Raw genomic sequence first — 12162 nt, 5'->3', positions numbered from 1 at the left:
TAAACTTTTGGGTGCTAATTCAGGGTTATTACACCTTATAGTTAACCCAAGTTAAAAAGCAATTTTAAAATAAACAAAGAAAAAAATAAAAGAAAAAAGAAAACAAAACAAAAAAGCAATTATAATGTTGCACTGCTTTATAAACTCTGAAAAGTTACATTCTCTTAAAATTTCTTAGCTCTGCTGAATTACCAAATGTGTACTAAATGTGTTTGTCTAATTTAGTTATCGGTGGTATCACTATATCTGGGTTTTTTTTTCCTTGCAGATGTCAAAAACACATTTCTAGTTTTATTAAAGAGTTGATAATAAGAATACTGACAGAATCCTGTACATACCAGAAATAGAATTTTACGAATAATTTGATCTTTGTTCAAGTTTTCTTTCTATCACAGTCACTTTGACTTTAACTAGGATATTTAAACTCCTGTGAAAGCTTTGCTCATCCAGAGGAGTCCCGTGTCCTTTGGCCATTCATTGGCTGTAGCACCTCATTTACCCTCCGCGTCCATTAGAACAGTCGCAGCCGTATGTTACTGCTTGACCACAGTATGTTAGTGTAAATGATGGCAAATCTAAAAGTCTCAACTTATTGAATAACATGAGAGACTAAAATATTACTCTAGAAATAGGTTTTGTGATGGCAAATCATCACCAGATAGGACTTTGATACGAGGGCAGAGGTGGGCACAGCCTTCTTCCTGACAATTTGACATTGGAACATAGCTATCCATAATAATGGTGCTCAGTCAGACGCTAAAAGTCAATAAAAGTCAAAATGTCTAACTTGTGGAAATTGCTTAACAATTATACATACATAAATGTCATATGCAGAACATACTTAAATGGCTTTTTGATGATCCTAATCAGAAAAAAATAGCATTAGAAAATTTTTGTTGAGAATTGAGGATCCCCAAGAGTCTGTCCGAAGGCCCCCAGGAGTTCATGGACAAAGTCTGAGAAACCTGTTGCCGGGAAGCATCTTTGCCAGTGGTATTCACCACAGGTCTTTTCATATCTTCATTTCCTTCCTAGCTATTTTCAATCTCCAGATTTTATTGCTTTTCTGTCTCTTAGAGCTGACCTCCAACCCTTCACGCAACACACACACTGACCTTTTTCTCTTCCTTCTCAGTCACTTCCTGCAGCTTTCTCAGCCTAATGAAGCCCTCTTCCTCATGAGTGGGCATTCTCTTGGCATCTACCCAGGAGGCTTGACAACGGAGACTGTTTTCCTCAACTGGAGGGACACTTAGGCACAAAGACATCAAGAGCTTTGCCTGAATTCACTCCTCGGGCCAGGGATCAGGCCCACCCCTTCACCTCCTTTTACATATTTACTCCCATAGGCGGGTCCCTGCAGTCACGATTGCGCACAGTGAGTACCAGACCCTGTAAAAAGATAGCACCAATGAGGTGGGTCAGTTCCTGCTACTTTTGTTGTTGTTGTTGTTTATTGAGATCAGTTGAGATCAGTGGTTTTTAAACACTTTTTTTTTTTTTAACAACTGTGGTAAAATACACATAACTTAAATTTACCATCTTAACCATTTTGAAGTATATAGTTCGTTGGCATTAAGTACATTCACTTTCCTGTACAACTGTCACCACCATCCATCTCCAAAACTCTTCTCTTTTTATTTGCTTTTTTTTTTCTTTTTTTGAGACAGGGTCTTGCTCTGTCTTCCAGGCTGGCGTGCAGTGGTGTGATCATGGCTCACTGCAGCCTCAACCTCCTGGGCTCAAGGATTCTTCCAACTCAGCCTCCTAAGCAGCTGGGACCACAGTCACTTGCCACCATGCCCGGTTAATTTTTAAAATTATTACTACTATCTGCAGAGATGGGGTCTCCCTATATTGCTCGGGTTGGTCTCAAACTCCTAGGCTCAAGTGATCTTCCTGCCTTGGCCCCCAAAGTGCTGGGATTACAGATGTGAGCCAGCGCATCTAGTCCAGAACTCTTTTCATCTTGGAAAACTAAAATCCAAACCTGGCAAACAACAACTTCCCATCCTCTCTCCCCCCAGTCTCTGACAACCACCATTCTACTTTCTGTCACTATGAATTTGTCTACTCTAGGCACTTAAGTGGAATCACATAATATTTGTCTTTTGGGAACTGGCCCTTCCTCTTTGATATAAAATACAATGCACACACAAACATCAGACTAGCCTGAGACCATGCTGGTCTTGGGAAAGGCCCTTGCTGTTCTGCACTCCCACACACAGGGCTGTTCTCTCTGCATACTGCTTCCCCCCACCTCCTGTCATGCAGACTTGTCAGTTAGTTGAAAGTTGACTCCATTCCTTTGGCCTCCCAGGTTGAGAGTGATTAGATTAGACCTGCTGCTCTCACTGTGGAATAATGAGTAGTGGTTCTCACCCTTTTTTTTTTCTTTTCTTTTTTTTTTGGTTTTGGCTAAGAGCTTTTGAGGGTCTAATGAAATCTGTGTGCCCTCTTTCAGAAAATGGCACAGACACGCATCCTTTCCCATGTGGCTTCAGGGGCCTGTATACCCTAATTTGATTTGGGTTCCCTTGAAAAGCAGACCCTGAGGTAAAGGATTTGGGAACAAGTCATTCATCTGGGAGGCAATCCCAGGGAACATGATGAGGCCTGAGACAGGAAAGGAAGGAAAGCCGGTGAAAGATGTGCTTATCAGTGGTACCGCCATGGACAACAGAGGCCCGCTGGCTCTGGGGACTCCCCAAGACAACGTGCAGAGCATACCTCAGAAGCGTCCTACTGAGGGGTGAAGAGCTAGGTGCTTATTCACCAACTCGCATCTTTTATTGGCTGGAGGTTGTAGTGTTAACTCTCAGGCCATCCCAGCCTGCTCTGACCTTGAGTAGGTGTGCTCCTGCAGCCACACAAAGCCCTTCAGCAACCAGGAAGGCTGGCTGGTTTATGGAATTACTCACTGAAGCTGAAGGTAACCTCTGCTTGGGCCGAGGAGATAGAGTGGGGGTGGGGAGACATGAACACTGTTTGCTGTGGCTCCCTAAAAGTTAATCCACACACCCAGGTTAAGAGCCTTTGGAACAGGCTTACTAACATCCTTCCAGCTATAGTAGCCTGTTGTTCGGTTTTCGCAGTGGACCACTTGCTTGTTCTCTCAGGCCTAATTCTTCGAGCAAATATTTAAGGGAGTCCTCGTCCAAGCAGCCTGTGGCAGACATCCTTGCTGAGACTGCACTGGCCACATAGCTTAACATAGCCCCATCTGTGGGTGTGATGGAGCCATCATTATTTACTCTAGATGTTCGTTCTGACAGCAGTGAGTGGCAAGGCCTGGCCCAGTGGACTCATGTGTTTAATTCTGTAGTTTATGAGAATAAAGAACACAGTAGGAACCTGCAAAAAGTTTAGATGGAAATGGCCTGGCTGCCACCTCAGATTGTATTCTCTGTTATTCATTTTCCTGCCTTATAATTAAAGCCCACAGAGGAGGCAATTTCATTAAGCAATAAACCACCAACAACATTGGGACCTTAACGATAAAATGTAATTTACAAAAACAGCAACACCCAACCATGAGCATCAGGACTTTTTGATGGTGGCTTTCCTGATTGTCACATTGGGGGAGGTGGAAGCAGAGTAGAAAGAATCAGGATCTGGAACCTTGGCTTCTATTTAGGATTAAATTGTATCTCTCCAAAAATTGTGACCTGTAAGTATAACACTTTTTAGAAATATAGTCACCCGTTGGTATCCATGGGGGATTGGTTCCAGGATCCCTGTGGATACCAAAATCCATGGATGCTCAAGTCCCTTATGTAAAATGGCACAGTGTTTGCATCTAACATACGTGCATCCTCCCATATACATTAGATCATCTCTAGATTACCATGATACCGAATACAAAGTAAATGCTATGCACATAGTTTTATACTGTATTGTTTAGGGAATAACAAGAAAAAAGTCTGTACTTGTTCAGTAGAGATGCAACTCTTCTTTCTTTTTTCCAACTATTTTCGATCTGCAGTTAGTTGAATCCAAGAATGCAGAACCCACAGATATGGAGAACCAACTGTAGAGTCTTTACAGATGACCAAGTTAAGATGAGGTCCTTAAGGTGGGTCTTAATCCACTAAGCCTGTGTCCTTATAAAAAGGAAATTTGGACCTACAGATAGGCATGCATAGAGGGAGGACAGTGTGAAAACCCAGGGAAAAGACGGCCTGAGAACAGACTCTCCCACATAGCCCCTAGAAGGAACCACCCGTCTGACATCTTGATCTCAGGCTTCTAACTGCCAGATCTGTGAGACAATACATTTCTGTTGTTGACGCCACCTAGTTTGTGGTACTTTGTGACAGCAGCCCCAGGAAACTAACACAAACTTTGAATAAGGGAACGTGCTGCAGTCCAAGCTTAGAGAGAGTGATGGGGCAGTGAGAGAGCATGAAGAACATCATAAGGGGAAAGACACAGCAGAAAGTGATGCTGGGAGTCTGAACCATCACAGCACATGCCCCTCAGTCACCAGGAATCAGGGACAAGGGTCAATAGAGTTAAGACCGGGTACGGACAATTGGAGAAGAACTCACTCTCCATGAATGGGCCTGTTCTCTTCTCCTTTTCTCTTTTGCTGGGAATTCCCTCTACCTTCTTCTACCACTTTGAAGAGCTACCCCTTGAAGAAGTCCATGTCCCTTTCCCTCTTGCTGGGACTGCATTGAGGGGCCTCCTATGTACCCACAACACCTGCGCCTTATCCCATCAGAGTGTTTGTCTCTCTGCATTGTAATGGCTTCCCTGGAGTTCTCTTTATTGGCTGTAACCTCTCTGAGCACAAGTGCCAGGTCTTTTTCATTATGTATCCCCAGCACAGGGAGGCTCAGTAAATGCTTGTTGAAGAAACGAATGAATGGTGGAGGAGGCATAAAAAGCATGGACTTGATATTAAGATAAAAATTAGCTTGCATCTTGGGGACATTTATGTATTTCCTGGGCTTGAAGTGATTGTAAGAAGTGGCTTCCTAGGTCAGATGTTGGTCAGAAGAACCAGCAGTTGGGAAGGGTTTGCGGCTGGTTGAGGTTGGCAACACTGTAACTAAAGCCATGTAGCATGCATTCATTCATCCGTTCATGCACAAGCATGCTTCCAGTGCTGTAGTGTCCCAGGCACTGAGCTAGGTGACAAGGATACAAAGATGGGAGACAAAAATTCCTTGAGGGCTTTACAGATTGGTGGTGGGAAAAGACATGTAAACAAGAAAGGGCAAAGGATATATTTTCAAAGATGTTTGCTGGATCATTATTTATACTATAAAAAGTTGGGGACAACCTCAGTGCCTATTTTTGGGGAAATGGTTAAACTATGGCATATCAATCTAAGGGAATACAATGTGGCAAATGAAAAAGAACAAAGAAGATCTTCAGGTACTGTTTCAGTTAAGACTAGTTCAGGCTGGCCGGGCACGGTGGCTCACGCCTGTAATCCCAGCACTTTGGGAGGCCGAGATGGGCGGATCACGAGGTCAGGAGATCGAGACCATCCTGACTAACACGGTGAAACCCTGTCTCTACTGAAAATACAAAAATTAGCCGGGCGCGGTGGCGGGCGCCTGTAGTCCCAGCCACACGGGAGGCTGAGGCAGGAGAATAGCGTGAACCCGGGAGGCGGAGCTTGCAGTGAGTGGAGATCGCGCCACCACACTCCAGCCTGGGCGACAGAGCGAGACTCTGTCTCAAAAAAAAAAAGAAAAAAAAAAAAAAAGACTAGTTCAGGCTATGAGTAATAGAAACTTTAAAATTAGAGTGACTGTGACTAATAGAAAATCTGAACATAGGATAGTCTAAATTGATATTGATTTCTTTTTATGTAAACAAAAGCTAGAGGTAAGCGAATTGATACGGTGGTTCTACAATCATCAATGTAGGCTCCTCCTGTTGCTATTCCCTCATGGTCCAAGAGCTGCTACTAGAGCCCCAGCCATCAACTCTGCATCCCAGGGAGCAGGAAGAAGGACTGGATAAAGAAGGGAAACTCTTTTCTTTATAGATACTTTCCAGAAGTTGCATATGGCACATCTGATTTCATCTACACCCGTCAGAGTCAGAGTCAGCATCATTATGAGTGTTATTAGATAAAGGATTTGTTCTGGGAAAGGTCTGTTTTCCCATAACAGCAGGAGTGTGGGAGAAAGCTGAGGAAAATTGAAGGGTTAGAGATGGCATCACTAACTGGTCATTTTGAAAAGTGAAGCACATCCAGCTGCTGAAGATGGGCTGGGAGGGAGAGGTATATACGAAACTGCGGTCACCTCTGGGGTCATCTGCCAAGCATCTGAGGGTGGCCCAGGGGACTACAGCTGGCTAGGAGGGCTGGCAGGTGCAAAGAGTTGGACAGGCAATGGAGAAGAGGGAGGTCCAGCTGGAAACTGTGGGAACCTCTGCATCCATCTGTCACCATATTGTAGAACAAAATGGCCACTAGAGGATAATGGCCACTACCTATACTCACCTCTGACTCCTAAATTTCATAAAAGCTCCTCTTTTGGCCAACTATAATCTGGGACCATACATGAAATGTAATTCTGGGAAACGTATATCTAAATTTAACCAAGTTGATGTGGCACAAACACCACAACTCTTTACCTCAGCATTCATACTTGTCTTTTTCTTTTTTAAAAAGAACACATTTAATTTCCAAATAAAGGCAATAGTAAAATAATATTTACATATAACATGATGCAGCTATTCCTCAAACAATGGAAAGACACAAACCCTCTTCCCAAAAAGAGGATGCACAAAGGCCCGTGTCACCTCTGTCCATCACTGGGTGATGTTCAACCCTTTTCTAGCCCAGTTACACTCTGCTTGATGGCCTGTAATGAAGCACTGAGATCAAAGGTTCACCAGTACTGGCACATCCTATGTTAGACAGTAGGAGAACTGGAGATGGAAACACAAAACTGTATTGGTTAATACATATTACAAATATGTCGATTTCTAAGCAAGGAAGAAATAGCAGTAATTACTACAGTCCTCATTTCTACATCTGGTCATAGCTGGTATTTAATACTTTTCTCTTTCACTATCCATCCCATATTTCCTTTTCCCTCAACAATCAGTGCAGCTGGTCAGAAGTTTGCATGTTGGAGTGGCCTAAGCCTTTATTCCAGAAGGGTCTGGGCCATTAGCAATCCTGGCTGTACTGGATTGTTATAGTTTTTCCATTAACTTTTATCACAGAACTCAGGAGGGCTACGAGGTAGCCTAAAGGATCGCCTACACTCCAGACGTACTATTCCCTGCCCCCGCTTCTCCTTGATGGTCAGCATCAATCACTCTAATGAGTAGGTACAGAGTCTTTTTTTTCTTTTTTTATTTTGAGATGGAGTCTTGCTCCTGTCGCCTAGGCCGGAGTGCAGTGGTGCGATCTCAGCTCACTGCAACTTCCACCTCCCGGGTTCAAGTGATTCTCCTTCCTCAGTCTACCAAGTAGCTGGGATTACAGGCGTGTGCCACCACACCTGGATAATTTTTGCATTTTTAGTAGAGACAGGATTTTGATATGTTGGCCAGGCTAGTCTCGAACTCCTGATCTCAGGTGATCCACCCACCTCAGCTTCCCAAAGTGCTGGAATTACAGGTGTGAGCCACTGCGCCTGGCTTTTTTTTTTTTTTTTTTTTCCTTCCTGGTTTGTTCTTTGGTGTGAGGAGCCTAAAGTGATCAGAAGGTCATCTCAGATTTCATTAAAAAAACACTGTTGTGTCTCCCAGTGAAAGAAATTTCTCCCTTAGGATTTAACACCTTTAAACCAACAGAGCTCAGACTTGTGGATACAGAAAGCAAAAATTTTGTTAATGGATCATTCCAGATAACAGAAAGAGAAGCCACCTCCACTTTTACCCCTTGATTCCAGGATACAGCAAATCTGACTATAGGAGAAACATGACCATATATTTTGGTTGATAATTTAGAGTATATCTTACATCCAGGTAGGTATTACCCTGGCCCTGAAAAGTGTTGCTGCAGAAAAGTGTTGCCACACAGCTGACACAATAACTATGCTTTAAAAGGCCATCCCCCTATTCTGTCAGGCCGGCAGCTTCAGGAACCTGGTAAGACCAGTGAATTCAATGAGCCTGTCACCACACTTGATTTGCTGCAAAATGAGTTCTTTGGTCAGAGACAATCCTGTATAGGGTACTATGACAATGAATGAGGCATTTTGTAAGTCCAGGAGTACTGGTTTTGATAGAAGAATTGTGGATAAAAAAAGTAAATCTATAGCTGCTACTCCTTCTATGATGGAAGGGGTCCAGTGTAATTGACTTCCTGGCAGGTGAACTGCTGCACCCCCAGGAGATGGCGCTGCATGGGGGCTCAGTATTGGTCTCCGCTATTGGCAGGCTTGCTGAATATAAGTCCATGTTGCTGAGCCCATGGGTACCTCCATCCCTGCCTCCATGGTGTCATGACTGATGACCCCGTTGAGCAGACAGGAGTTATTGAAGGAGAAGGCTGATTGACCCAGAATAGGGTGCCTTGTTCACCTGGTTAAGATCTTCCTCTATTGAGGTTGCTTTGTGCCTATTCAGAGAACTCTATCTACGTAATCCTTTTCCAGGTCTCCTTGTCACCAATCTTCCAAATGTGTTCCTTCCAAGTCTCTGGCCATTTAGCTACTTCCCATGAGTCAGTGAGTCATACCACTGATTATCCCGAGGTATACTCCCTATTATCAATTCTTCCAGAAAAGGATAAGCAACCAGATATGTTGCTCAATATTCTGCCACTAAAAGGATTTCCCTTTGCCTCTATCCTTAAGGGCTTTGAGAAAAGGTGTCATGCTCACCTAGCTGCCCACTTTCAAGTAATGCTAGCATATTGGGCAGGATGGTCTGTAAACCAGGGCTAAAATTCTTTTTCAGTCATTCAGTTGTAGGGAAAATACCATGAGAATGTAGGTGCAGGTTGGTAAAGAAGAAGTGAGTAGCAAGAGCAGAAGCCATTCTGAGCCACTTGTTTAGACAACTTACTTCTGCCTTCAGGACAGGCCTGAGTCTCTTCCACTCAATGAAGTAAAGTGTTGCTTTGCATGCTCAGTGCTGTGATGCAGTGGGTCAGATAGCACTCAACGAATGATGGGCAACTCAAGTCCCATGTCCATTTGGTGGCCCATGATCAAATGATCAGTCTATACTAGGGCTCAATTGCAAGCCAGAAACTATTTCCCAAAAGGAGAATAGTTGCTGACAGAGGATTGTATATCTACTCCAACATCCTGAAGATATATACCATGATTCACCTAAAGGAGCATTTCCAAAGGCTCCAGACAGCATCCATGTTGGCCACAGACTCTTCAAGCACTAATGGATTTACTGGGTCATATGGCCCAAGTGGCAGAGCAACTTGAATGGCAGCCTGGACATCCATCAGAGCTACAGCCTTTCAATTATTTGATGAATGGGTTAAACACTCCCAAATAAGGTATATGTGGCCTCCAAAATTCAGAGGCCCCCCCCAGCCGTTATGCCTGTTTCTTCGTGGTAGAAGGACCAAATGCAGCAACTTGTCCTTCACTTTGGAAAGATTATCTTGACATGGCCTAGACGACTAGATTGCTAAGAACTTCACCTAGGTGGCAGGCCCTTGAGTTTTTGCCAGATGTATCCCACTCTCTGGCATGAATGTGTCTTGATGTCTTGTGTAGGGTAAAGGCTATTTCCTGCTTTGCAGATCCAAGGAGCATGATGTCATAATGTAGTGGACCAGTGACATATTCTGTGGATTGAAGATGCAATACAAAATCCAGACTGGATTTTGACAGAGGACTGGAGAGTTCATAGAGTCTTGAGGCAGGCAGTGAAGGTGCATGGCTGAGCCTTGCCGGCTGAAAGCAAAGGGCTTTTGATGGTCTTTACTAAGATGTATATGGAAAAGCATTCACTGGGGGACTTGTCATCCTGGAGCCCATGTAAAGGGTGGATTGTGAAACCTGCTGAATTTGAAAGACTCCACATATTTCCCACATTGTATGCCTTGTTACTATTTCCACTGGTGATGTGGAATGTCAGCTGATCTCCTTTTATTCCTTTTTCTCGGCACAGCTTCATAACTCCTTGTATCAAAATGAAAATTGGAAATATTAGAAGCATTTGACTTCTAAAAACAAGTTACACAACAGGTACTTCATGGTAGGGAATGGTGTGAATCTATGGACTCTGTTACATACTGGAATGTGGAAGAGCAAAACATGCCAAGGTTGTAATGAAATTCAGATATTCACTTTGGGTACTTTCCTAGGAAAATTCTGTCTAAAAACAAACAAGCACTCATATATAGAATCACATGTTCTCATTGACCTCCATTGCATTTTGGAACTGTTTATGAAAAAAGATACAAAGATGAATGTTGTGTCCCTTTCCTGAGGTGCTCACTGTCCAGATGGGAATTCAAGATTAAATTATCTGGAATGAGTTCCCCAGGCTGCTAGCTAAGAGGAGATTTTTCATGAAGGACTTTTAAATGGGCGCACAAATACTTGCTGGGGAGAATATCACTCCCTGATAAAAGGGACATCGAATAATAGAACAGCTGGCCCAGAAGGGACTTTAGAGGCCATGCAGTACAAGCCTCTTATTTGACAGATGAGGAAAATGAGACTCCTTGCATGGAAGTGACAGGATCACAATCACACAGCTAGAAATTTTAGAGTTTCAGTGAAGTTTAATATCCTGGCCCTTCCTTTCACAAACTATATAATCAAAATGAGCAAGTTGCTTGACTTCTCAGTGCCTCAGTTTCCTCATCTGTAAAATGAGGTAAAATGAGGATAATGACAGTACCTACTCACAGAGTGGTTGCAAATATCACTCTAAAGGAGATATTTAATGTCAAGCATGGAGTGCAATAGTACATAGCAAACAATAAATGTGCCATGTTATTAATTGTAGTAGTAGGATAGGCTTCCAATTCTCACCCCAGTGTGATTTCTAATAGGCTATCTTTAAAACGGCTTTTATCAGAATAGAAGGTACTAACTTGTCTCCAAGGGGTTAGACTTCTAACAATGACCTTGTCAGGCGGTCTCTCATCACCTCTGACAAACAATGATCTTTAAAGTATAATGGCAACAGCTTTACTTTCACCTCCCAAATCTTGGGCAATGTCACTCTTGGCTGATGTTAACACAGAATCATTACAGGGAGGGCATTCTGGGAAACAGATTTCTCAGTTGACAATAGGATGGCACAGTGGGCCCCTTCCAACAATAAACTCCATGTCAGTCCTTCTTCCTGTTGAAAATAAGTGACAAGCTGTGCCATTTTATTGTATCCCTACATACTGCCAGCATCACGTCATGTACTAGCTAGTGAAAGCTTTGCTGGTACTGTGGTGGCTTGCCTTGTTTAGAGGCTCAAAAAACCATTCCTAGACACCCAGAACAGTCATCAGCTTCTTCAGAAGGCAATGTAGCCATTTGAAATCTCTTTGAGGTTTCAGCTGGCAACACAGAACAACTTGTATCATTAAAAGGGATTTGAAATATGCAGTGCTAAATTGCAATGTATAACACATTTCTTCTCTTTGAATTCTCTGTTTTAAGACAAAATATGCCTGAAGAATTAGAAAACAGCTCTCTCAAGAAATTTCCCAACATGTTTATTTTTAATTTTTAAAATTTTATTTTTATAATTGCACATGTTCACGGGATAGTGATATTTTGATACATATAATGTACAGTGATCAGAGCAGGCTAATTAACATATCCATCATCTCAAATATTTATCATTTTTTTTCTCTTGGGAACATTTGATGTCCTTCTAGCTATTTGAAATCATACGTTATTAGGCCGGGCGCGGTGGCTCAAGCCTGTAATCCCAGCACTTTGGGAGGCTGAGACGGGCGGATCACGAGGTCAGGAGATCGAGACCATCCTGGCTAACACGGTGAAACCCCGTCTCTACTAAAAAATACAAAAAAACTAGCCGGGCGAGGTGGCGGGCGCCTGTAGTCCCAGCTACTCGGGAGGCTGAGGCAGGAGAATGGTCTAAACCCGGGAGGCGGAGCTTGCAGTGAGCTGAGATCCGGCCACTGCACCCCAGCCTGGGCAACAGAGCAAGACTCTGTCTCAAAAAAAAAAAAAAAAAAAAAAAGAAAAGAAATCATACGTTATTGGTCAGACACAGTGGCTCACATCTGTA

This window comes from Macaca mulatta, chromosome 15 (assembly GCF_049350105.2).
Source record: "Macaca mulatta isolate MMU2019108-1 chromosome 15, T2T-MMU8v2.0, whole genome shotgun sequence".
Taxonomy (NCBI): Eukaryota; Metazoa; Chordata; class Mammalia; order Primates; family Cercopithecidae; genus Macaca; species Macaca mulatta.
Note: the sequence above shows the minus strand (reverse complement) of the source record.